Genomic DNA, 22714 nt, shown 5'->3' with positions numbered 1-22714 from the left:
ATATACTCATCAAGCTCCTTTCTGAGCTGTGTCGTGATGTGCTCATCCAGTAGGGGTTAAGGAGAATTATGCGTGATTACGCATCACCGCAGTCCTCCAAGCTTCTGCAAATTCCCGTTGAAAGACTGTATTGTCAAGATAGAAAGGCTCTAATGTTAAATGTCAGCAGTTCGAAAACGACGTACTTTGTCCTTCATACACAAGGGGGCAATATTTGACTTCTTTTAGTTGTGTACTGCAAAGGGCTAACGAACCTCTCCAGGCTATCGACATGTGTAACTTAGTGTAGGTGGTAGCTGATGAGAGCTGGAATCAGTGTCAGGGTTCTCGCTTACTTCAGTTACTGCTTATATAGGATTATTTATTTATTTATTTATTTATTTAATTTATTTTTTTAGCAAGCACAAAGGCAATTGAAAACAAAAGGTGAAAAGAGCACTTGAACTTAGAATCAATTGGGGGTACTTTTAACATCTTCAAAAGGATTTGTCAAAGATGAAAATAGAAATAAAATAAGGTGATGCTGTTTCACTTCTTTTTTTTTTTTTTTTTTTTTTTAAATACCAAGTGGCATAAGTATATGACAAAAATGAGGTACAGTAAGCGTTAATTGTGTCAGGCATTAGTCAAACTCCTTTTGTTAGCTTGTTCATAACAATCTCAGTAACTTTGCATGCCTTACAGCTGTTCATCCATTTCTGAGTCTTAATCATTTGCAAGCTCATCTTTCTCTTTGTTTCTGTGCAGAGGGCGAGGAGATCGTAAACCTGATGAAGAAAGTTGGTGTTTGAGTTAAGCCAAGTAAGTATTTATTTACAGCATAAAACATTGCAAGAACAAGATACATTATAATTTATTTACGATGTATGAAGTTATTGAACATTTTAACTGTACTTTTGGAAACTGTTAACGCCGCGTAAGTTTTTGTTTGTTATTTTAAAATCTGTCTTATAGATAGAATATTAATGATGAAACCTTGGGCACGGTGAAGTCAATGGTGTAACTTCTAAATGGTTTGATATTGTATGAATATAGTATAAGACATAATCAGTTACATGCACCAGAAAGATGTAAGGGATTCTTTTATTATGTTTCTTGTGTGTTTTGGTTACTTGTATATCTGATGGAATTGTTTGTATCTGTAAAGTCTCATAGTAAGTTCTACAGTAATTTAAGTTTGGAGGGGGTTAGTAAGTGAAAAGACTGTGCTTTGAAAGGGAGAACAGTTAGCTTTTGTTTTGCAGAAGGGCTAGCAAGGGGAAGGAGGAAAGAGGGAGAAAAGTAGAAATGGACTGTGGGAAGTGATGATTTTAAAATGGCAGGACAAAAATAAGTAGGAGGCAATTGGACTTGTCAAATGTTGTTTTGCTAATGACTTCCCTGCAATTTAGTTTCTCTTTTGATTGTGTTTGCAGCCTCTCAGATTTTTCTTTCAAAAGTATTTTCTGATTTGTCACTCAAAGTTTTATCTTGGTTAGGTGACTAAGTGCTTCCCAATCACTGTTCAATTTGTAATCATATGTGATTGCATATTTTGACCCTAAATGAATACATTTCATTGTGAAAGGCAACAAAGAACTTTATGGCAACATTTCTTGATTTTATTTTAAAGTGGGGTTGAAGAGCTCCAGGCAAATATGTTTTCCTTATTTTTTCTATATTATAAATAAGTAGAAGTAAAGAAAGAGGAAGGGTCTGAGCAGAAAGTAAGAAAAAAATCTAGCAAATTTCCAGTGTGTTGTTAATATGTTGATTTTAACTTCAGTGAAATATTACATTCTTTCTAAGGAATATATGCTACATAATCTAAGGCATTTGGTAGACATAGAGCAGTGTTTTGTCGAACATACTCCTACTGCTGTGTATGGGCTCCATATACTGGAATGCAGAAATTTTCCATTAGCAGTAGGATGTTGATGCACCTTACAAATCTCTCTGCATAAAAGACAGATGGTACCAGTGACATCTTAGTGCTGTCTCCTGCTTCAAAATAGACTTGCTGTCAATTAATTCAGACTAGGAGTGAATTAAATTTAGTTGTTCAAGGTTTTGTTGTTGTTGTTAATATTTAGTATTTTTAACATTTACAACGTTCTGATTTGTTAATATTTGACAGAATGAATCCTGACCCATGACGGGCTCCTAGCCATTGGGGTAGTATGATGAATTAGGTCAAATCAAAAAGTTGTGTTTAGCGTTCCACTTAATTAGCCTTATGGATCAGAAGTAAAAATACATGGCAATATTTCCCAAAACTCTGAAAGAATTAGGAGGGAGATAGATTTATTTTCAGGAAGATATTCCTGATTTCAGTATAATCTTCTTATATGATGTTGAACACAAAGTACGGTTTCTCTGTGCATGAATTCCCTATGTGCTAAAATGATGAAAATAATATTTTCCATCATACAGAACCATTGTGAAGTAAGTTCTATTAATGTTTTCCCGTAGATATTAATGTGATGGATACTATAGAGATTACTATGGGAAAACAAAAACAATCTGTTAGCTTTAGTTGGATTTGGAAAAAAAAGAAGTCTATTTTAAGAAAGAAATTACAGAACAAATTCCCTTACAGCAGTCAGCTGAATTTATTTCACTTTTGATCCATTTGTAGAGTGACTTATGTAGGAAGAAATCTGAGAGAAGTTAAAGTTGCTAATGTGGAGCCTGCATGAAGTTGCTAAAAAGGAAAGCTATGTAGGAAGAGCCTATAATTTTCATTCCTATCTTGGGACTTGGATTAATGCCCAGAATAGTGACAAATACAACGTCACTAGGAAAGACTAAGAATCATCTCCATCGGTAATAACAGCTAACTAGAGCAAAAGATAACTATAAAATTATAACAAAGTATTTGCTAACAAAAGCAATCTTTTTTTTTTTTCTTTTTCTTTTTTTCTTTTTTTTTTTTTTTCCCTGTCTTCAGTACAGATAACTGGAAAGAGAGACTTTTTAACACTCAAAGTAGTAATTCCAATGAAGGGTGTAAAAGGAAATGTTGATAACAGTGCATCCATGTACACTGTGTGACCGTATGTATGATATAGAATTATAGAACTCTATATTAACTCTATATTAATTCTATATATATTATAATATATATTCTATATTCAATTAACGTTGGAACAGACCTTCAAGATCATCTGGTCCAACCATCACCCTACTGCCAATGTCACCTACTAAACCATGTCCCTAAGCACAAGGGCCAACTTTTCCTTGAACACCCCCAAGGATAGTGATACCACCCTGGGCAACCCATTACTTCTAGTGTATGTATCTATGTTCAGTAGACAAATTCAGCTGAAGGCATTACAAAATATCTCCCTTTCAAGTCCAAAACTGTACTTTCTGTAGGTGAATTATTAAGAGAAGCACATTTTTGAAGAGCTTGGCATATAAGATGCATAATTTATCCGAGAACATCTTTTTGATAGAAGTGGATGCAGCATATAGTATGATAGTTGCATTTGTCCCCTCTCTATCTTTCAATCTTCTTCATGTAAAAAAAAATAAAAATTTCATCCACTCTGGCTTAAACATTCAGTACTTTCCTGCATGTTTTAGTCCAATACAGCTATGATTTACCTTCAGAAGCCTGTGACTTTACCCTCTCATTCTCAAGAAACCCTCCCTTACCTGCTCCCACATTTCTGTCTTTTTCCTCTGAAAGAACTGAGAGCTTACAGTCAGCTACAAATCTGGTGAAAAATACTCATTTTTCTATATCAAGGTAAAAGGAAATGTGGTTATACCACATAAGCAACAGGCTACCTCATAGTGGAACAGAAAAACTCCTTGTGCTAAGTTGATAATATGATTGGATAGAGGGGCTAATGGACTTTTTCTGACTGTCTTTATAGCTTCATCTACTGATGAAACAGTAGTAGTCCCAGTAGTTCTTACTTCCTTTATTCAAAATTTGAAGAATTCTTTCTCTCTGTTTTGGGATTAAACTATTTGTAATAGTAAGATGCAGTGGCTGTGACTCTCTTTTGGAAGGCTTAAGAAATGAGGCTCTGGTGAAAGACTGATGAAAAGTGGGCCAAATGATGGGAAGTGGTCATATTTTGTAACGAGCGTAAGAGATTTTTTTAAAGGCTTTTTGAACACTATTTATTTGAAGCCGGTTCATGCTTAGTGGCAGTCTTCTGCAGAATGGCAGTCTTCTAACAACCATTGGTTAATTTTGTGAAAGTATGCTAATAACAAACATATATAAAGTTGGATACATTATCTTTTCAAGCAGTTGCATATCCTGCACCTGACTTTTTTTATAGTGATACAAAATTTCATAGTGACTAATAAATCAATTTAATTTGCTATAAAGGTTTTCACAATCTTCTATTTGGGGTCCTCCCTAATGTGGGCTTGGAGAGAGATTTGAGCAAAATATTTTAAATACAAAACTTTAACACAGAAAGAAGCATTTATGTTTAAGGAATAGCGTGTATTATGTCATCAAATATTTTAGACAATTCACTTATTTGCCATGATTTTACAGATAAAGACGTGGTATTATTTAAGGAAAACCATATATGTATGTATACATATACTTCAGGAATCATCTGCATATTAAAATCAGTGCTTTATAGGTACCTAGCTTATACTAACTGGCAGAGAGATCTACTGGGCTGAATGACTGTGGTAACTCAAACTAGTGATATTGCTGGGGAAGTAAAGAAATATTTTTATTTTAAATATTTTAAATATTAACTGGTATGAAATATCTTGTTTAAGCTTCTTGTTGACACACATTATTTAACAACAATAACAAGAGTCTGTGTGAAAGCAGAAGTAGGAACATGATGTTACAGCTGAGCAAAATACAGTTCTCTATATTATGTGTGGTTGCCAAGGATATAAACCTATCAGTGATATTTCATTTTAGGAGTTCAGAGACTGAATAACAGCTCTGTGACTGACTATTAATGATATGGAGTGGAAAAAGAAACTCTGTTGGGTAACAGAAGGTAGAATCATTTTACTATATGCAGCGATTAACATTACCTTGCACAAACAGTACAGCCTTGAAGTACGGTGGGTGGAGGTGCAGCTGGGTGGGAGGCAGAAAAGAGGACTGAGAGAATATGATTTATGTGTGAGAAACACAATCCTGGAAATAAATTTTAACATTAGAAGTTTAACACTAGAGATACCGTAGGCTGGACTTTGAGTTTTCAGACACCCCCGGCTTTCAATTTTCGATTAATGGCGTTGTTAGTGCCACAGCAACCGTTTGTGACATTGCAGAAAGGACTGCAGCTAGTTTCCATTGTTAGATATGCATATGGATTGCTACTCTTGTAGTTTTATCTACCAAATATGATCTTCCATCAATTTCTTTCTTTTTTTCCTTACTACTTATTTTCACTACTTTGCATAACATATTCAAATAAGTGTGCAATTTGTATAACTGAAAATTAGTTAAATGACCTTGGACAGACCTTCCAAATGTGTATTTCTTGACAGAGCAGTATTATTTTGTATAATACATGTATAATATTATTATACATGTTTTTAAATATTTTAAGATACTGGTGTTACCTTAAAAATAATTATAACATTGCAAATGTCTGCATGGTGCAGGTAACGTCCTGCAGGTTTCTAGTAGTTTGCCAGATTTGGTTCAGAAGTACACTAATGTGGACACAATCATCTTAGGAAGGATAAGCCTAGATCTGCTTAAACTAAGGAACACACATTGCTGTGAAGGAGTTGCACACCTTGATTCCTGTTACAGCCAAGAGATGGGACTACATGAGTTACGGTAGATTATTTCCATTAAAAAACAAACAAACAAAAAAAACCCTTATTTTTCATGATTATCCAATAGCAATTATTATTGAACCATACTATAGTGTTCAAAGCCACCTTAACTTCATCTCCTGTCAGTTTTATATGCTAAATTAGTATTTAGTCATCCTGATGTACAGCAGCTGTTCAGCAGAGAACAGTTGCAGTTCTTCTAAATCTAGCTTTCTTGTTGCATCCTTCAGCAGCAGCAAATTAAGACCAAGGAATTCTTTCCCGTGCACGCAGCTGCTATGTCGCTCCCCTTCCATTGTGCATCTCCATATGGAAGAAAATGCATACTATTGAAAAAATTAATCTTGAGCTACTGCATTACCACAGTGGCTCACAAGAGTGCAGTGTAGGGGCAGGTGAAAGGATGTCGCAGTCAAGAATTAAAATATAACTGCTACAGTAAGTCTAATTTTAGGCGTAAGACTCCTGACAGTTTCTTCACAAATAATAAACAGATTTTAAAATGATCCCAGCATTATACAAGAGCAATGTTCTTTTCAGTGTTATTTTTACCTGTCTTCAATACAAATGTATTGTTGTTTATATATTTGTATGATTTTTAGTGTAAATTCTTTCAATTTTTTCTTCACAAATTGTAAGACATTTCAGTCACAATTTCCATCGATATTTTACATCTTACTTCGGTGTTTTAATAAATTCCACAGCATTACATTTTTAATTGATGTTTAATAACATAAACAAGAAGGAATTACTGAAGGTGAACATAATCTAAAAAGCAAATGTCTAACATGATACATTTTAAAAACACTTTCTTGAGGACTTTGCCTTGAATAGCTGTTTCTGACAATTTTATTTCATTTAAAATGACAGCAGCTTTTGTACATACAGCATTTTAGAGGTGTTAAGTCATTTAATGAAGTACTGCAACACATCTACTACATACAGAGCTATAAATACTCTGAGTGGGTAGAGAAGAACACCCAGCTAGATACATGTGCAAAATGCATGCTTCAGTATTGATCAAATCACTTAACAGCTATAAATAGCAAAGAGGCAAGGAATTGATTTATACAATACATGTCTAGTTATTAGGTAACCTTGGCTCCAAAGGTGTAGCTCACTTGCTACTTTTATTCTTACTCATTTTGCATATATTGCACTCAACTAAATGAAATTATCCATTCTTTGAGCTAGATGAAGCCAAAGAAAGACCTGTTGAGTAGTTCATCCTTGGTATCAGAACTCTGCTCAGTATTGAAGAAGCTGACCTGGCATAATCCATTTGCTGAGTTTGGTCCTTGCTGAGCTGTCTGACAACACTCCAGGCAAGGAAGATCTAAAAGAAATCTTTTTACACGGATGTTTTCTGACTTGTTACTTTTCTCCCTCACATCCCCAACCTGAAGGGCCGATGAATGGTGTTGGTCATTATTGCTTTTTTTTTTTTTTTTTTTTTTAATGAGCTTACATTTTAATTTATTTGGTTTAAAGAACCTTTGGTGTTGAAACTCCAGTGACATAGGCCTTGATGAGAACCTAGGCTTATGTGCCTAATCTTAATACCAGAAATCTGGTCTACACATCATTGACTTCAAGAATTCCTCTTGATAAAGGTCTTAAAGTAGAAGTCATTAGTGACTGCGCATGAACGAAATGAATGAAAATGTGGGATTATGAATAGCAAGACTCTTCGGTCTCATGGCAAGGGTCCTGTATAGTCCGAATGAACAAGCATGTTTGCCACATGCTTTACTGCCAGTTCTGTGGAAAAAGTGGTTCAAGACCAAATTTAACAGCACCTTTTCTTTTAGAAAGAAATGGTCTTACAGTTTTGGCTTCTTGTTGTCATACTAACATCAAAAAGAAAATCCAACTTAACCACTTTATATGCTACAATAAAAGTAACGTTTTAGCCTTTATATTCTGTCCTAACAATTTGTGAGGTTTCTGTTGCTGAGCACCTTCTCTCTGCTTCCAGATTTGTACATCTTTATAGAGACCTAGTTCTGTCAAAAATGAAGTGGTGATAAAATATACATAGAATTGTTAATAGTACAAAGATAACAGTCTAAAAACATCCTTAGAAATTAGTGCCACAGATTGAGGACACAGTATCTTAAACCTGTCTTTAGATGGTCAGTTTTAAACACCTGTGTTTTTAGGCTTTGTAATACTCAGACTTTCCATTTTGATGCAGAAGTTTCTTTTGGTTGCAGGTGGCCAAATACAAAAGCTATAACTCAAGTTATTTAATTGATAGTGTATGTGTTGATATTTATGGAATTTGTTGAACAAAGAAGAGTTAAAAATTATGTATTTGAAGTGAAAAAAAGCCAAAGTTCTTAAGTTAATTGCTGGAGAATAATATTATAGCAGAAAGTCCACTTGGAGGCAAATCACTAGGGGTTTATGTCATGGGTCAATGCTGCAGCCGGTATTATTCAGCCTCTTCATTAATGTCTTGGATGGTGGGACAGTGCAGGAAATTTACAGATAATACGGCAATGGAAGGAGTGACTAATACACCACGTGGTTGTGCTGCAGTTTGAAGGAACCTGGACAGGCTGGAGGATTGGGCAGAGCGGAATCTCATGATGTTCAGCAAAAGACAATGCCAAGTCCTGTCAACACATGCTGGGAGCCAACCAGGTGGAAACCATCTCTGCAGAGAAGGCTGTTGTGGTCCTGCTGGGCAACAAGTTTATCCTGAGCCAACAATGCACCCTCACAGCAAAGAAGGCCAACAGTGTCCTGCACTGCATTAAGAGTACTGCCAGCAGGTCAAGACAGTTAATCCTCTTTATACTCAGCATTGGTGAGATCATATCTAGAGTGCCATGTCTACTGTGGCCTCCTTAGTATGAGAAAGGTATGGACTTAGTGGAGTGAGTCCAGAGAAGGGCCACAAAGGCGATGAAGGGCCTGAAGCGTGAGGAGAGACTGAGAAAACACACTGTTCAGCTTGGAGAAGAGGGGGCTCAGGGGAGACCTTTCATGCCCAAAGAAGGGCAACAAAGCCAGCGAAGACTTAGCGAACAAGTCTTGCGAGGAGTGGCTGAGGGAGCTGGGATTTCTCCAAACTAAAAGCTTGGAGAAAGGAAGGCTCAGGGGAGACCTTATTGTACTTGACAATTACTGTTACGGAGGTTGTAGCAAGGTGGGGATTGGGCTCTTCTCCCACACGCCAATTGTTACGATGAGGGGAAATGGCCTCAAGTTGTGCCAGGGAAGGTTTAGGTTGGATATGAGGAGAAATTTCTATTGAAAGGATTGTGTGGCATTGGAACAGGCTGTCCAGAGAAGTGGTTGAGTTGCCATCTGTGGAGGTCTTCAAGAAACATATATCACAGAATCACAGAATCACAGAATTTTCTAGGTTGGAAGAGACCTCAAGGTCATCGAGTCCAACCTCCAACCTAACGCTAACAGCCCTCCACTAAACCATATCCCTAAGCTCTAGATGCAGAACGTAATAGTATGGTTTAGTACTAGATTAAAGGTTGGACTAGATGATTTTAGAGGTCTTCTCCAGCCTGAATGATTCTATGATTCTAGGGGGGATCTTAGTAATGTGTATAAATTACTGATGGGAGAGAATGAAGAGGGAGACAGGTTGTTGTCAGTAGTGCCCAGGAGGCCGTCAACAGAAGTTAAAACACTTGAAATTCCATCTGAACAAAAGAAAATCCTTTTTTACTGTGAGGGTGGTCTAACACTGGCACAGGTTGGCCAATGAGGTTGTGGAATCTCCATTTGTATAGCCAGTGAGAAGCTGTCTGCAGCCAGCTCTAGGTGACTCTGCTTGATCGGGGGGTTGGACTAGATGACCTCAAGAGGATGCTTCCAGCCTAAATGTTTCTGTGATTCTGCAGTTCTATTTCTCTTAGCTTCAGAGAATTCAGTGGGGAAAAAATAATCCAGTGACTATATGTGTACATAAATATCAGGCAATTGTGTGTAATGAGATAGAAATGTGAAGAAAAAAAAAAAAAAAAAGCTGCAATGGAATCCATCACTAAGTTAACTTCTTTCCTTCGCAGTGGTTGTGCTCTCAGGTTTCACCATTAAATTCTTGAATTGTGCTTAGATCAGTGGATTCTGATGTTCTTCCCCACCTTGACTGTACTGCTCCATTCAGATATGTGGAAGAAATTTTGCAGTTTCAGCTTTCATGGGTCCAGTCTGTCAGCAGTTGCTGGGACATGTTCATCTGGCACTGAGATGTGACTGTAAAAGGAGAGATCAACCCAGTAAAATGTTCCCCTAACACAATTATCACTTAATACAAGTTTGGATGGAAACATTTTGTGGGAGACAGTAGGATTTGGCCAACATCTTTTCAGTGGTTTGTGGGAATAGGACAAGGCGTAATGGCCACAAGTTGGAGTACAGGAAGTTCCACACCAAGATGTGAAAGAATTTCTTCATGGTGAGGGTGACAGAGCACTGGAACAGGCTGCCCATGGAGGTTGTGGAGTCTCCTTCTCTGGAGATATTCAAGGCCTGTCTGGACGCCTACCTAGGCAACCTGATCTGAGGAACCTGCTTTGGCAGGGTGGATGGACCTGATGATCTTTCGAGGTCCCTTCCAACCCCTACAATTTTGTGATTCTGTGATTTGCAGACGATCAGAAATACTTAATTCACTGAGAAACTCAAAACCAAGAACTGTAGAGTTGCAATGGCTAGATGTCAGTTATAACATGGTTTCTTTTGTTTCAGACCTATAAAACTTAGGACATCATTTATTTATTTAATTATTTTTCCAGATTTTAAATGTCTTCTCTGACAGAGATAGGTAAACAACGACTTAATAAATATATATTTTTTAAAAACTTGCTTATTCATCAGCACCAATGCAGTGAGATAAGATATTCTGGTATATGAAACAAACAAACAAACAAAACCACTGATTTTATCACTGTGTTTATTAAAAGTGCTTTTATTCTTTTTGTTAGGCCTTTCTGCCTGGTTGTAAGCATGTATAAAGTGTCAGTTTTCTGCTATAGTAGACAGAAATTTTCTGCGCTTATAATCTACTGCCAGTGGTGCAGCTTCTGGCAGTAGATAATGTTTTAAGCATTTGCATCACTGAGCACATTTTACAAGCACTTTAAGCTATCCTACCATGCATTCGAAGGAAACATTAGATCTCCTTGACCACAAATTGAATTTACTTGCAGGGCTCCATTTTATAAAACATAAAAAGATGCTTGATTTCTGCCAAATTCAGTTTTGTATTTTAAAGTCTTCTTTTCTTAAGACAAGCTGAAAGACATTGTAAATCAGAAAATCTTTCTGATTTCCTGATTTCTGGTTTCTTGATTTTAAAAAAAAAAAAAAAAAAAAAAAAAAAAAAAAAAAAAAAAGGAGTTGAAATACGAAAGTTGAGTAGGGAACGAAGATGAAGATGGCAGGGAGGAGGATGGGGAATAGTTTTTCGTTGTTGTTGTTTTTTTGTTTGTTTTTTAAAGTGAAAATCAGAATATGCAGGTTTAGAAATCACTTAGTTTATGCAAGTGTTGGAAAACAATAATTTGTAGTGCAATGGAGTGTCCATCTGTGCAGACAAAGAGAAGGTTCTCTGTATATAAAATTTGCTGCATAGCTTGGTGTAGCCTAGTCTTTAGTCTAATGGGATTCTTGTGAATTGTAGGTTCTAAATTTGCCAGAAGTGATTAACAAGACTTTCAGAGACTAAGAATTTAGCAGATTGTAGACCAGTAAGTTCAGGTGCATATTTGTGATGAATGTAGAATTGCACTGTTTTCAAATCTTTAAATCGAACAGTTATGTATTCTTAGTAAGATTTAACTCACCTAATTTACCCTTCAATAATAAGTGTGTCCCATTTCAGTACAGTTAATGCTGAAATGTGTAGTGTACAAAATCTTCTCTTTCACCCAAAATAGTCTGTGTTCAATATCTAAGGTAGAACTCAAACCTAGAAGTGGGTGGGAATTAAGATGTCCAGGTAGATACAGAATCTGAGAGAGCAGAAGGGTGTCAGGGTTTCATGTATGAAAAATGGGAAACGGACAGAGTAGAGCCTTGAGAGTTAAAGAAGTCTAGTAGGGCAAGCATTTTTAAAGCTAAGTCATGAACTCACTTTTGACTTGTTGACAGTAATTTCGAAGTTTGCTTTTCTTTTGCAAGATAATCTTGTCTACTGCAATCCTTTTTTATTTTTATTTTTAGTTAATTTTAATTATTCAAACCAAGTATTTTCTACTGTGCCATTAGATGCTGCATCATGAATAGTGAACTTCTGGCAGGCCCGTTGAGAAGTACTATGAAGTTTCTTCTACCATTAAAACTGACAAATTGCAAATACACTGTGAAAGACAGAATTTAAGGATATGTGGAAGTGATGCAGCTCATGATGTGCTTCAGAAAAGTAAGTTACTTTGTCTTTACTTTTTTAGAGGCTATCACTGAAAACTTTTCTTAGAGATTTTTTTTTATTGTTTGTGCAGGAAGCACTTGCTCATGTCTAAGAAATAGAAAAAGAAAAAAAAAAAAAAGAGAATGTTAGCCTTGAGAGGAAGAAGTGGCATCGATTGTTCTGTGAATTCCTGGAAAATGCTAAAATTTAGGCAGTGATTTTCTGTCTTGTATCTCTGGATGCTGCAAATTCTTTGCTGTTTTAACTTTTTTTAACTGACAGATTTGTCAGACAAATCTGTACACAAAATGGTGCTTTTTTGTTTATGATATTACTTTTTAAAATGCTGTTTTGATCATTGTTCTAGTTTTGTCTGTAAAAGGGTGGGCCTTGCTGCCATTTCAGTAAGTTAGAAACCAGAGAGTGCTTCTTGCGTGCTTCCTATGGATGCTTATATATACATGTATATATATATCTGTGTGTATATATAAAATCTTCATATGTTGGTCTTGTGTTCATGTAAATAAAATGGAGGGAAAAGGCACTTAACCTGGGCAAAGGCAAGTCTTGACTGATGAGCAGTCAGAAAATTTCATAAAGTGACTATTACCTGTCCTAGTATCGAGTTCATTTAAATGCTTTGAGTATCTAGGGAACCTATTTATAGTGTTCTTCTTTCAGGAAACACTGATATGAGCGTAGCATTTTATTCTATTTGTTGCACTAAAATAACCAACTACAAAGTTCAGGGCATACCAGGACAACATAAATTTTAATAACTTACCAATATCTAATTAAAATCACTTCTTTCACTGTTAGTTCAAATATTTATATATATATATATATATATATATATATATATATATATATAAAACAAACAAACAAACAAAAAAACAACATATGAACAATACAAAAACGTGAATCTTCAGAATTATTCGCAATTCAGATGTTTGTTAGTTCCTAATCCTAATAAGTGAGAAGTCAGACTTCTCACTTATTTTCCAGGTAGTGCTGACACATCCTTCAAATTTTCTTTTTAAATTTTTTTTTTGTTTCAGGACAGAACTTTATTTATTCCAACTTTTTCATGATGACAAAGGAGAATATACTTGCAAGAAGGCTATAATACTATTTCAGCACATTTAGGAAATTTACACAGATCTTGCAAATCTTGAATCTTTTTTTTTTTTCCCATTGGTCCATTTTCCAATACACCAAACTTACAACAGTCTGTTTCTAACAGCTGAGTGTGACTCAGGGATATACGTTGACAAATGTATTACCTTATGTGTATGTTTAAAGTAGTTTTCAAGGGAACTTTTAATAATAAATACCGTTTTCTGCTGAATGAAAAGCATTAACTGATAAGGGCCCTGAACAGATAATTGAGTTCAAGACTTCTCTTTTTTGGGGAGCTGAGGAAGTAAATTTTAGCTATATACTCCATCTGTTTGTTTAGTTGATACCTTTTTTGGTAATGTTCTACAAATTATAAAAAGCAAATACTATTTATAAATCTGAAACATCCTTCTAATTTGAATAATTCCTGTTCTACAGACTTCCAAAAGGGATTCTTAATCATCTTTCTTTTAAAAGCTTCCCATCTCTTCAGTGGTTTCTAGATTATTGTCCAGAAAACTGGGTGAAAGAGGCACAATTTCAGTATCACTCCTACCAGTAAAAAAACTGCTGATAGAAATTCTTTCCATTCTCTGCTATCATTATCAGAAAGGATTTTTTTCTTTTCTTTTAGAAACTTCAGAAGCTAGTAGATGATTTAAATCATTGATAGTAAAAAGGAGAAGGGTGTTTGAGATGTCACAATTGAGCTAGGAAAAAGTCTGTTCAGAGTATCATTTAAAGACACAAGAAATGTTTGTTCGATGTTGGTACAATAATAATTATTATTTGTACAGTCCATTTCCATATGCTAGAAATAAAATATTGGGTGATTTGGATTCCAGTGAAAGGTAGAATATTTTATTTCTGATTAGAGTAGGTTTTTTTTCTTTATCGTATTGATTACAGGTACCATCCAAATTCAAAATATTAGAATTTTTCCTAGTTCCAATGTACTTTGAAGTTATTCAGCAAACATGTTACATGAATGAGTACCCTGGAGGTAGGCTAATGTGGCCAAATAGTTATTCAGCCTTAGATATACTTAGTGTTTATTTCTACATGCAAATTTTCCAGCTTAGCATTTTTAAAGAAGCACAGCATATCAACGTTAAAGATGAAAATAGTGTAAGCTGTTTCTGAGAGATCAGCACAGAAGCATTGGATAGAGCTCAAAGAAAATGATATGACAATCTGAGGTTGAGGGCAAAGAAGGGAGAATATAGAGCTAAATATTCTCTTTACTTTTACATTTACATTTCCTGATAATTTAGAAATTATACAACTATGGTGCAAAATCTACTTTTTTTTTTTTTTTTCTTGAATATTATAATCTAAATACATTTTAGTGAGCTTTTATAGCTTTTTTTTTTTTTTTGTAACTTTTTAAAGAAAAAAAAAAACAGCGAATGAATAAAAAGCTTGCATGTTTGTGTGTCATGTAATGTTTAGCAGTGCTGGACATTTATGGGTACGTCTTAGAATGGTTAGGGATTGCTTTCCCCCTCCCTTAATGGGAGGGGCACTAGTGGACTAGTCCTTAATGGACTAGTGGTCTATTTTTGTTCTGCTACATTTGTGTCTTGTAGGACTTGTTAGGTTCCAGTCCTGTAGGAAGATCTACCTATACAACATCATATATGATTAGGTTTTCTGGGTGTTGAGCTGTTGATCAGATTAAGCTGTTGATTAAGCTGTTTAAAATTTATGGAGCTACGTAATGGCATTAAAATTTGTAACATCTCTTTTGTAGCTAGATAGAACTTTTGGATCTGAGCCCTTATTTTCCTGAAGTTCAAGCCAGTTGTTTGCTTTGTAAAGGTGTGTTCCCATTTGGAGATTGACTTAATAGTTCCATATTTTATTGAATTTAACTGCTTGTCATTTATATTACAAAAAGAGTTCTGGCTTAATTTTTTGATGGAGCGGTATCTTCTTAACCTCCTCTTAAACATTTTTTTTCCTGTATCTTAAAATTATCTGTCCAAAATCTTCTGGTTTTCATAATAAATAACATAAGAATATGAAATTTTAAATGTATCGTATGACTTGCGATGATATTCTTTCTCATGACCTATTTTTTTTGTTAAACTGAGCTTTGCAATGCAGATTTTTTTAATATGTTCTTAACTTTTATACCATGAAAATGAAGTTACTAGCAGAGTTGACTCCATGTGGTGTTTGTAGACTACAGCAGGTGAACACTCACTTTCTGCTAAAGTTTCAAGCTTCAGTGTAAAGAGAATAGGGAGAAATAAAAGGATCATGTCAACAATCTGTCAGCTAACCCAGTGAACAGAGATGGAAATGTCAGCAGCTTATCTGCCAAGAGGGATGAATCACTTGTCTCCCTGTCTGGGGAGAATCATGATGGAGTGAACTGGCTTGCCAGACCATCTGCCCAGCGGTGCTGTCCGAGAAGGGGAGCAGTCTGCTGGCTGGTAGGCTATCGGCTGCTCACCTGGGGTCTTTGCTCAGATGGCACCATAAGAAAGTGAACTGCACAACAGAATGAGGGAAGGGTAGAAAGATTAAATCCAAACATTAGTCATACCAAGGCAGAATTCTTTCAGAACAAAATGCATGTGACTTAAAGAAATACCTTTTAAGTTACAATGGTGAAAAGCATACTGGAATTGGGCAGCTTGAATTCCTTTGTGCATAATCTTAAAATCATGAGAGTACAGTTAAACTAATTGAGGGGAAGTTGGCATGTTTTCTGTATTTTCTTATGCTTATTTCATATTTCTGGAAGTAATGTTGATTCTAATGTTTTATCTAGCATTCTAGTAATAATAATAATAATTCCTTATCAGATGAAAAGAAGGTATTTAAATCATATATAAAAAATAGTAATTTTACAAAAGTTGTGGCTCTAGATGATGTTGAAGAGAATAGCATGCAAACTATATTATCCTGTAATACTTTACATCTTTAAAATGTGAAAGGTGGCTCTTCAGAAAGTAAGGACATATAGATGATAATCACATTGCTTCACTATTCAGTTGGATGAAGTAAGTAGAACATGAAGTATAGTTTTCAGAGCTCAAGTAATGAAAAGTGCAATTCTTACTTGACTGATAACTTATTTTCCTGGTAACATTCAGTTTGTTATCCCTTTTTTTTTTTTTTTTTTTTTTTTTTTTTTTTTTTTTTTTAAAGAATATGCCAGAATGTGATGTAAGATAATGCTTCATTCTCAAATAAAGATGCCTGTGTTGCTGTTGGCTGAAGTCAGCCATATAGGATCTGAATGGGAATGCGCCCTTGTATTAGTATCATCTCACCGACATTTACATTGGGATATCTATAATTTACATAGATAAAATCAATTTCAGGCCCTGTACAGTTTTTCTCTACAGTACTAATTTTTTGTGTGTCTCAGAATGTTGTATAAACCTAATCAAATGCTTTGCAGAGGGCTTTTATGTCAAGACAGTTCCTTTGATCAAAAAACCTGTATTCAGGAAAAAAAAATGTTGTTTGGCAAGACTGAGTTCTCCTACAGCTGTTTTGACTCTTGTTATTCTAACATCTCTAATTCTAAACCGATCTTGTTCTTTATCAACTATTTTATGATTCTACCAAAAAACAATGTCAAAGTAACTAGCATATATTTTACATGGCTATTCTTTTACTCCTTAAAAATTCTGTATATTAGTAGGAGGAAAAAGGTCAAAGTAGGTTGTAATTAAATATAAAGAAATAGGGGCTATTCGGTGATGAGTGAATTTATGAGAAATATAAGAATCTGAAAGTATATTACAGTATACTTATATATACAGTGAGGGAATACTAATATTGATATTTCTGCACTGATGAGAACCTTCACTTTTAATTTAGCAGCTATTTCTTTTAGGAATGCCATATTCCATGGAAACAAAACTCTTAAGCAATCATAGATTGCACACTTGTCTGTAGGATGCTAGATTTCATCATCAAAATAGTTTGCACACCTTACATTCTAAAAACAAAAACAAACAAACAAACAAAAAAACAACAACAACACAAGTTTCATGGGAAAAATTTAGAACACTTGATTATGTAGCTGTTAACAGTAAATCTATCCTGAAATGTGTAGTTAAGTAATAACAGATATCAGTATCAAGGAAAAACATGCAAAACTGACGACAAAGTAAAATAAAATAGAACGCTGAAAGAAGTTTGCCCTTACAAATGCTTTCTGGAGTTTAAAAGTCACCTTTCATGTGAAGTGTTTCTTTTTTGCAAGTTGTATGGCTCTGTTAAGTGTCTGGATTTTTAATAAGTTCCATATTAAAATATACAGGTCACTTTGTTCATCAATTTAGAGCTTATTTCATTCTTTGAAGAATGTTCTGCGGAATTTCTGCTCTCTTATATGATTTATGCTTTGAAAGGAATTGCCCAACCACATCTCCTGAGATGTTTACCTCTACTCTTCTTGTATGTTTCATGATACGTTTTAGTGTCTGTCTGTGATTTGTTCTGCTCTCAAAGGATGCAACTGTTAATTATCCTCTGCTGTTTTGAATTCCAGTGTGACTTTGTATTGAATATTAGTTAATGCATACGTGTTTCTTCACAGAAATTCAAGGAAAACAAGAGTTTATTCTTTTGCACTTGTTTAATTTTTAATTGCCTTTTTCAAGTAACAAACAAGCTTCAAGCTAAGACTTGCAGATGTTGAAAACTAGGTCATCTTGTTTATGCACCAAGTATGCTTGCTGTACTGCAGAGTGGTAGTCTATAAAAACAAATTAGAAGGGTTTTCCTAGGAGTAGGCAAGTGGATAAGAATGTTAGGGTATCCTTACTGCATCCAGCTATGGAATAACGGAATAATCATTATTTTTTCTTAGTTGAGCACCTATTATAATTTTTTTTTCACTTGTTTGGATTCAGTTTAACTGTTGGACTCTGGATGAGTAATTTTTAAGGGGATTCTTCACTGAAAATATAACCAATGGAGTTATAGTAATACTGACTTTCCACCCAGATTTCAATCTAGTGCTCTACTGTGCTAATGTACTAATGTGCTCTACTTTGAAGGGCAACTCAGGACTAGTGACTGTGGAGAGAACAGGATCACACTTGGTTACAGAGTCATCCCATCTTTTTAACCGTGAGATTCATTTAAAATGCGGTGACATAAAGCTGTTTCCTCCCTCACCTCTTGTTAGTCATACCATATCCCCAGTCAGCCGTTCAATTCATTGAAGCTGAGCATAAACAAGCTGATAGTTCTTGTCGTCATTGCAGAGTTTGATTGTCTAACTATTACTCAGAAGTATGAATGTAAGTGGTGTAATACTGGCATCACAAAGTTTAGTGTAATGGCGGCAGTTTATACTATAGAAAAACTTCAACATATGTAAGTAGATGATCTAGTACAATTAGTGATTTATTTAGTGATTCCTTCATTTTCTGCTGAAGTGTCTGGTGTTTACAGAAAACATTAACACTTTAAGTTCAGTGGGGTGATAGAACAGAAACTGAAGAAATTGGCTTTGTTATTTAAAACATTGCTTCACTTCACAAGTCCTATTTTATTTTTTATTAAAATTATGAAATTGCAGAGATGACTAGGCCAGGTTGAAAAGTTTTTCACCTGGCGACTGAGTTTTTAACAAAACCTTCTCTTTACGGCAAATGGCTACCTCCTTTGAAACTGAATACCTAAAAACTCATGTGTCCCATTTTCATCTGAAATTTGCAGTGTTTCAATGTAATATACTGCAGCAGGTAAGAAAATTAGCATTTTTGATGTCACTGCTTTCACTTTTCTTTGTAGACAGTGCTCTTTTATTCTACTACATATTCTACTGTGCCCTCTGTATGTTGACCCTTATTCTCTCTTCTTTCCCCCACTTCACTGAGAGGGAGGAAATAACATTTTCTAGCTATTTTATTCATTGCTTTTTTACAGATCAAGACACTTTACAAAGAAAAGCTTAAGGCTTGAGGCAAAGAGCACATTCAATAGGAGTCACATGATCCAACTGTCCAGGGATTAAAACAGAATTTAACCCTTGGTAGCGATTCATCAAAATTTTAATCTGTGATGTCTTTTATTCATGTATGCTCAAATCTTAGTTGCATCACTTGAGTAACTACAATCGTATTTACAAAAGCCATAAAGTAACTGGACAGGATTTGTAAGGTAGTGTAATGATCTCTTTATCTTGTCTCATTCTGATTTTTTTTTTAAACAATACACAGAATTTTTTGGTAATACAGCGTATGTATTACCTACCAGATGCTAGATGGGATTTGTGGGTACAAGTGATACCTTTTTTAGAACAATTGGTACAGTTGGCAGAGTGGCATTCAGTCACAGAATTCCCTTTTTAGATCTGAAACAGAAACATCAAACTTCAAAATTAAGTACTGTGGCTAATAAATTGTCTCAGATTATACGAGAAAGGAGTTAGCTGGTTCCTATGGAGTGAAGGTGGGGAAAGGTATGAGTAGGGAAGAGAGGTGCCAAGGTGATCATCTACTTGGGGAGAGTGACAGGTAAATCATAGCCTGTGGGGAACAAGAATGTTTCAGTCAGAGTCAGTTGAGAAACCAGAAGTACTTAACTTGACCTTAATGTTCTGTCTCTGGAATTTGAATTTGGAAGGGAAGCAAAACAGAACAACACAACTTAGTGAGCAATATACTTAAGCTTATTCAATTTGTAATTGAGTAAATGTGATATCCACGAGAAACACTGAAGAAACAATACCATTTTAGTGTAATTTTAAAGATATTTTCTTCAGAGGAGGTTTGTAGTTCATATATCTGAAGCATCTTTTCCTGCATTGTGAGCTATTTTTTTTTGCAGATAGCCTATTCAACAATCTTGTTTGTTTTATATTTTATTTTATTTTTATTTTTATTTTTATTTTATTTTATATTTTATTTTATTCTCGCAAAGATGTTCTTGATGGCATTTGTTCTCTTATAATACAGCTGACTTGACTTAGTGAATATGTGTCTTGTGTATGTGTGTCACACACAGACCCCCTGAAGTAGCTTGTAGTATTTAATAAATTTTTATGAAAAAAAAAAAGTATTTAATGATTAATGGTATACTGTGTTATGCACTGTAGTGTATTTCTAATTGCTGATACCATTTGTACAATATCTGCCTTTGGGGAGCTAGAACTAGCTAACTGCGTGAACCATCTTGCCATCTTGGTTTTTGATACTGCATTTCAGCTTTTTCTAATGCTGAAACATTGGGTTGTTTGTAGGTTTTGTTTCTTTTATTTTGTTATCATTTCATACCTGTTTGTCTTAAAAAATAAAAAATAAAAAAAGAGCAATTAAAATAATTATTTTTTTCTAACTAATTTGCTGATTCCATGTGCCAGATGCTGCCATACACATTGTATCTCGAGTATCTCTACAATATCTAAGGAAAGTGTTTGGGAGAGTGATCTCCTATTTTTGTAGCATGTTACTATCTATTGATCAGAATGCATTTATGAGCTATACAGTGTGACTTGAGTACTATCTCAGTAATATCTGAGGAAGTAAAAAAAAAATAAATCACAGAGTAGTGATGGTAGTGCATAGATCTTTTGGGGGTTATTCCGTTTCTTTGGAGTTGTACAAAACTAAACTCTGTCTACCATGAGGTCTCTTGAAAAACCTGTTATCTTGTCTGGATGAGTTACTTCCAGGTGTAACCTGGCTCGTCCTAAGCACTGGGGAAACATCCCCATGCTTTCTAATGGACAGGCATGAGGCATGCTCACATGTAGGTGGCAAGGAGAACAGAATCCCTACATTGAGGCTGTAGATTTAGATTTAATGGTTGTGTTTTGACCATTAGAAGATATCCATGTAAATCCAGTATCTAGACCTCACCTAGTGCGATGTTGTCACCTTTGTCAGTGTCATGCTACTGCATCCATCTATATGAAGTTCTCTGCACTGCATTTTATGTATGTATATAAAATATATGTGCATCATAAGGAAAGTTACAGATAACTGTAGAAAATAATTTCACTTGATGTTCAGTATCACTAACAGTGTGAAGAATTTTTAAAATATATTTGTATTCAGATATCACACCAAAATCAGTGCAGGATACCATGACTGGTGCTGAGATAAAATAAAAACTTAAAATCAAAATCAGATCCCATATCTATAATTTGGATTTGCAAATAATACTTTTTAGAACTATTTGAAAGTAAACTGAACCAAAGTTTTGGAGCAATTCCCCTGAAGAGTTAGTAGCTCAAAATCCTTCTTTGTGGCAGATTTCCATTTCTGCTAATATTTAAATAGAATCAAGCAAAGCCCCATGATAGAACTGATACAACTCTCATGAAATGTAGTAGAAATAATCTAGATGCATAGATCTAATCTATACAAAATAATTTATAAAATTAAACTTTTTTTTCCTTTTTTCTGTCATATCTAAATTAGCATATTTCCTATAGTACTTTATTTCTAGAAGTGGAAAAAGACATTCTTTGACTAGAATTTTGACTCAACAGACTATCAGGCTAATCTGCCATGAAAATATTTAATGTCAACATTAAATCAAGCATATTGGTATATTGTCCCATTTTTCTCTGCCACACCCAACCAGCTACACTGGAGGTGACAAGTGACCAAAATGATCTCTGCTGTTCATGTTTTCCCCATGATACAGTTTTTGCATCCAGCTGGAGTCATTCAAATGACTCCAACAAAAAAGCTTTAGGTCTTCTATGGCTTCTTGCCTATTTACTGCCAGGATTGTTAACTTTGAGTAAACAGTCAAAAGCTCTGTAGATTTTTTTTTTCTCTCTGACTGAATATATGTCCCAGATAATCAATTTAGGGAGAGGTGTTTTTTTTTTTTGTTTGTTTTGTTTTGTTTTGTTTTTGTGTTTTTTGTGTGTGTGTGTGTGTGTGTTTTTTTTTTTTTAATAGCATTTGCTTGTTTGGAGCAACATACTGACATCTTTTAATTCTGATGATTCTATATATGCAACCATTTCCTACTGTTCTTCATTAGTATTCCTATAGGTCATTCAGGTTCAGTGTTGCACATTTTTCATTCAGAAATCTTTTATTGTTTATTCTTAATATATGGACAGTTAATATACAAAAATGAGATACTAGTTTATCAGTAATAAATTGTGTAGTAGATATTAAAAAGCAGTGTACTGTTGTATATACCCACAAGATGGCAGATTAACTTTAGCATACGTGACCTTCACCATTTGCTGAATTTTGTTTTTAGACATGAAACCGTAATGTTTTACTGAAGCCAGGAAGCCTCTGTCTGGCTTTTAAATAGGTATTTGTTGGAAAGAGCACCTACAGGCAGAGTACATAAGCACCTCACCCCTGGTCAGTGGTAAGGCCTAGTCAAAACTGAATTAATACTGTATCTGAGAGCACCTGATTACATCAAGACTCTTTGTCTTATGTACTATTTAGAAGATATATCAGTAATATTTTTTACTTTTTA

At 34.8% G+C, this 22714-nt stretch overlaps 1 long non-coding RNA gene across 3 annotated transcripts in view; it reads left to right on the top strand.

The window, feature by feature from the left end:
- The window catches only part of LOC311438633, a 37758-nt gene that overhangs the window by 4843 nt on the left and 10201 nt on the right, over positions 1-22714 (top strand). For 2 of the 3 annotated variants that reach the window (XR_014694231.1, XR_014694232.1), the window contains exons 2-3: positions 748-801; positions 12013-12166. This is a non-coding gene — a long non-coding RNA (uncharacterized lncRNA). Of the gene's footprint in view, positions 1-747; positions 802-12012; positions 12167-13212; positions 13512-22714 lie in introns of those variants that run through there. The other variant, XR_014694233.1, reaches the window with a different exon arrangement.

This window comes from Aythya ferina (assembly GCF_964211825.1).
Source record: "Aythya ferina genome assembly, chromosome: 6".
Lineage (NCBI taxonomy): Eukaryota > Metazoa > Chordata > Aves > Anseriformes > Anatidae > Aythya > Aythya ferina.
The sequence above is the reverse complement of the archived record's forward strand: the minus strand, read 5'-3'. Positions and strand labels throughout refer to the sequence as shown.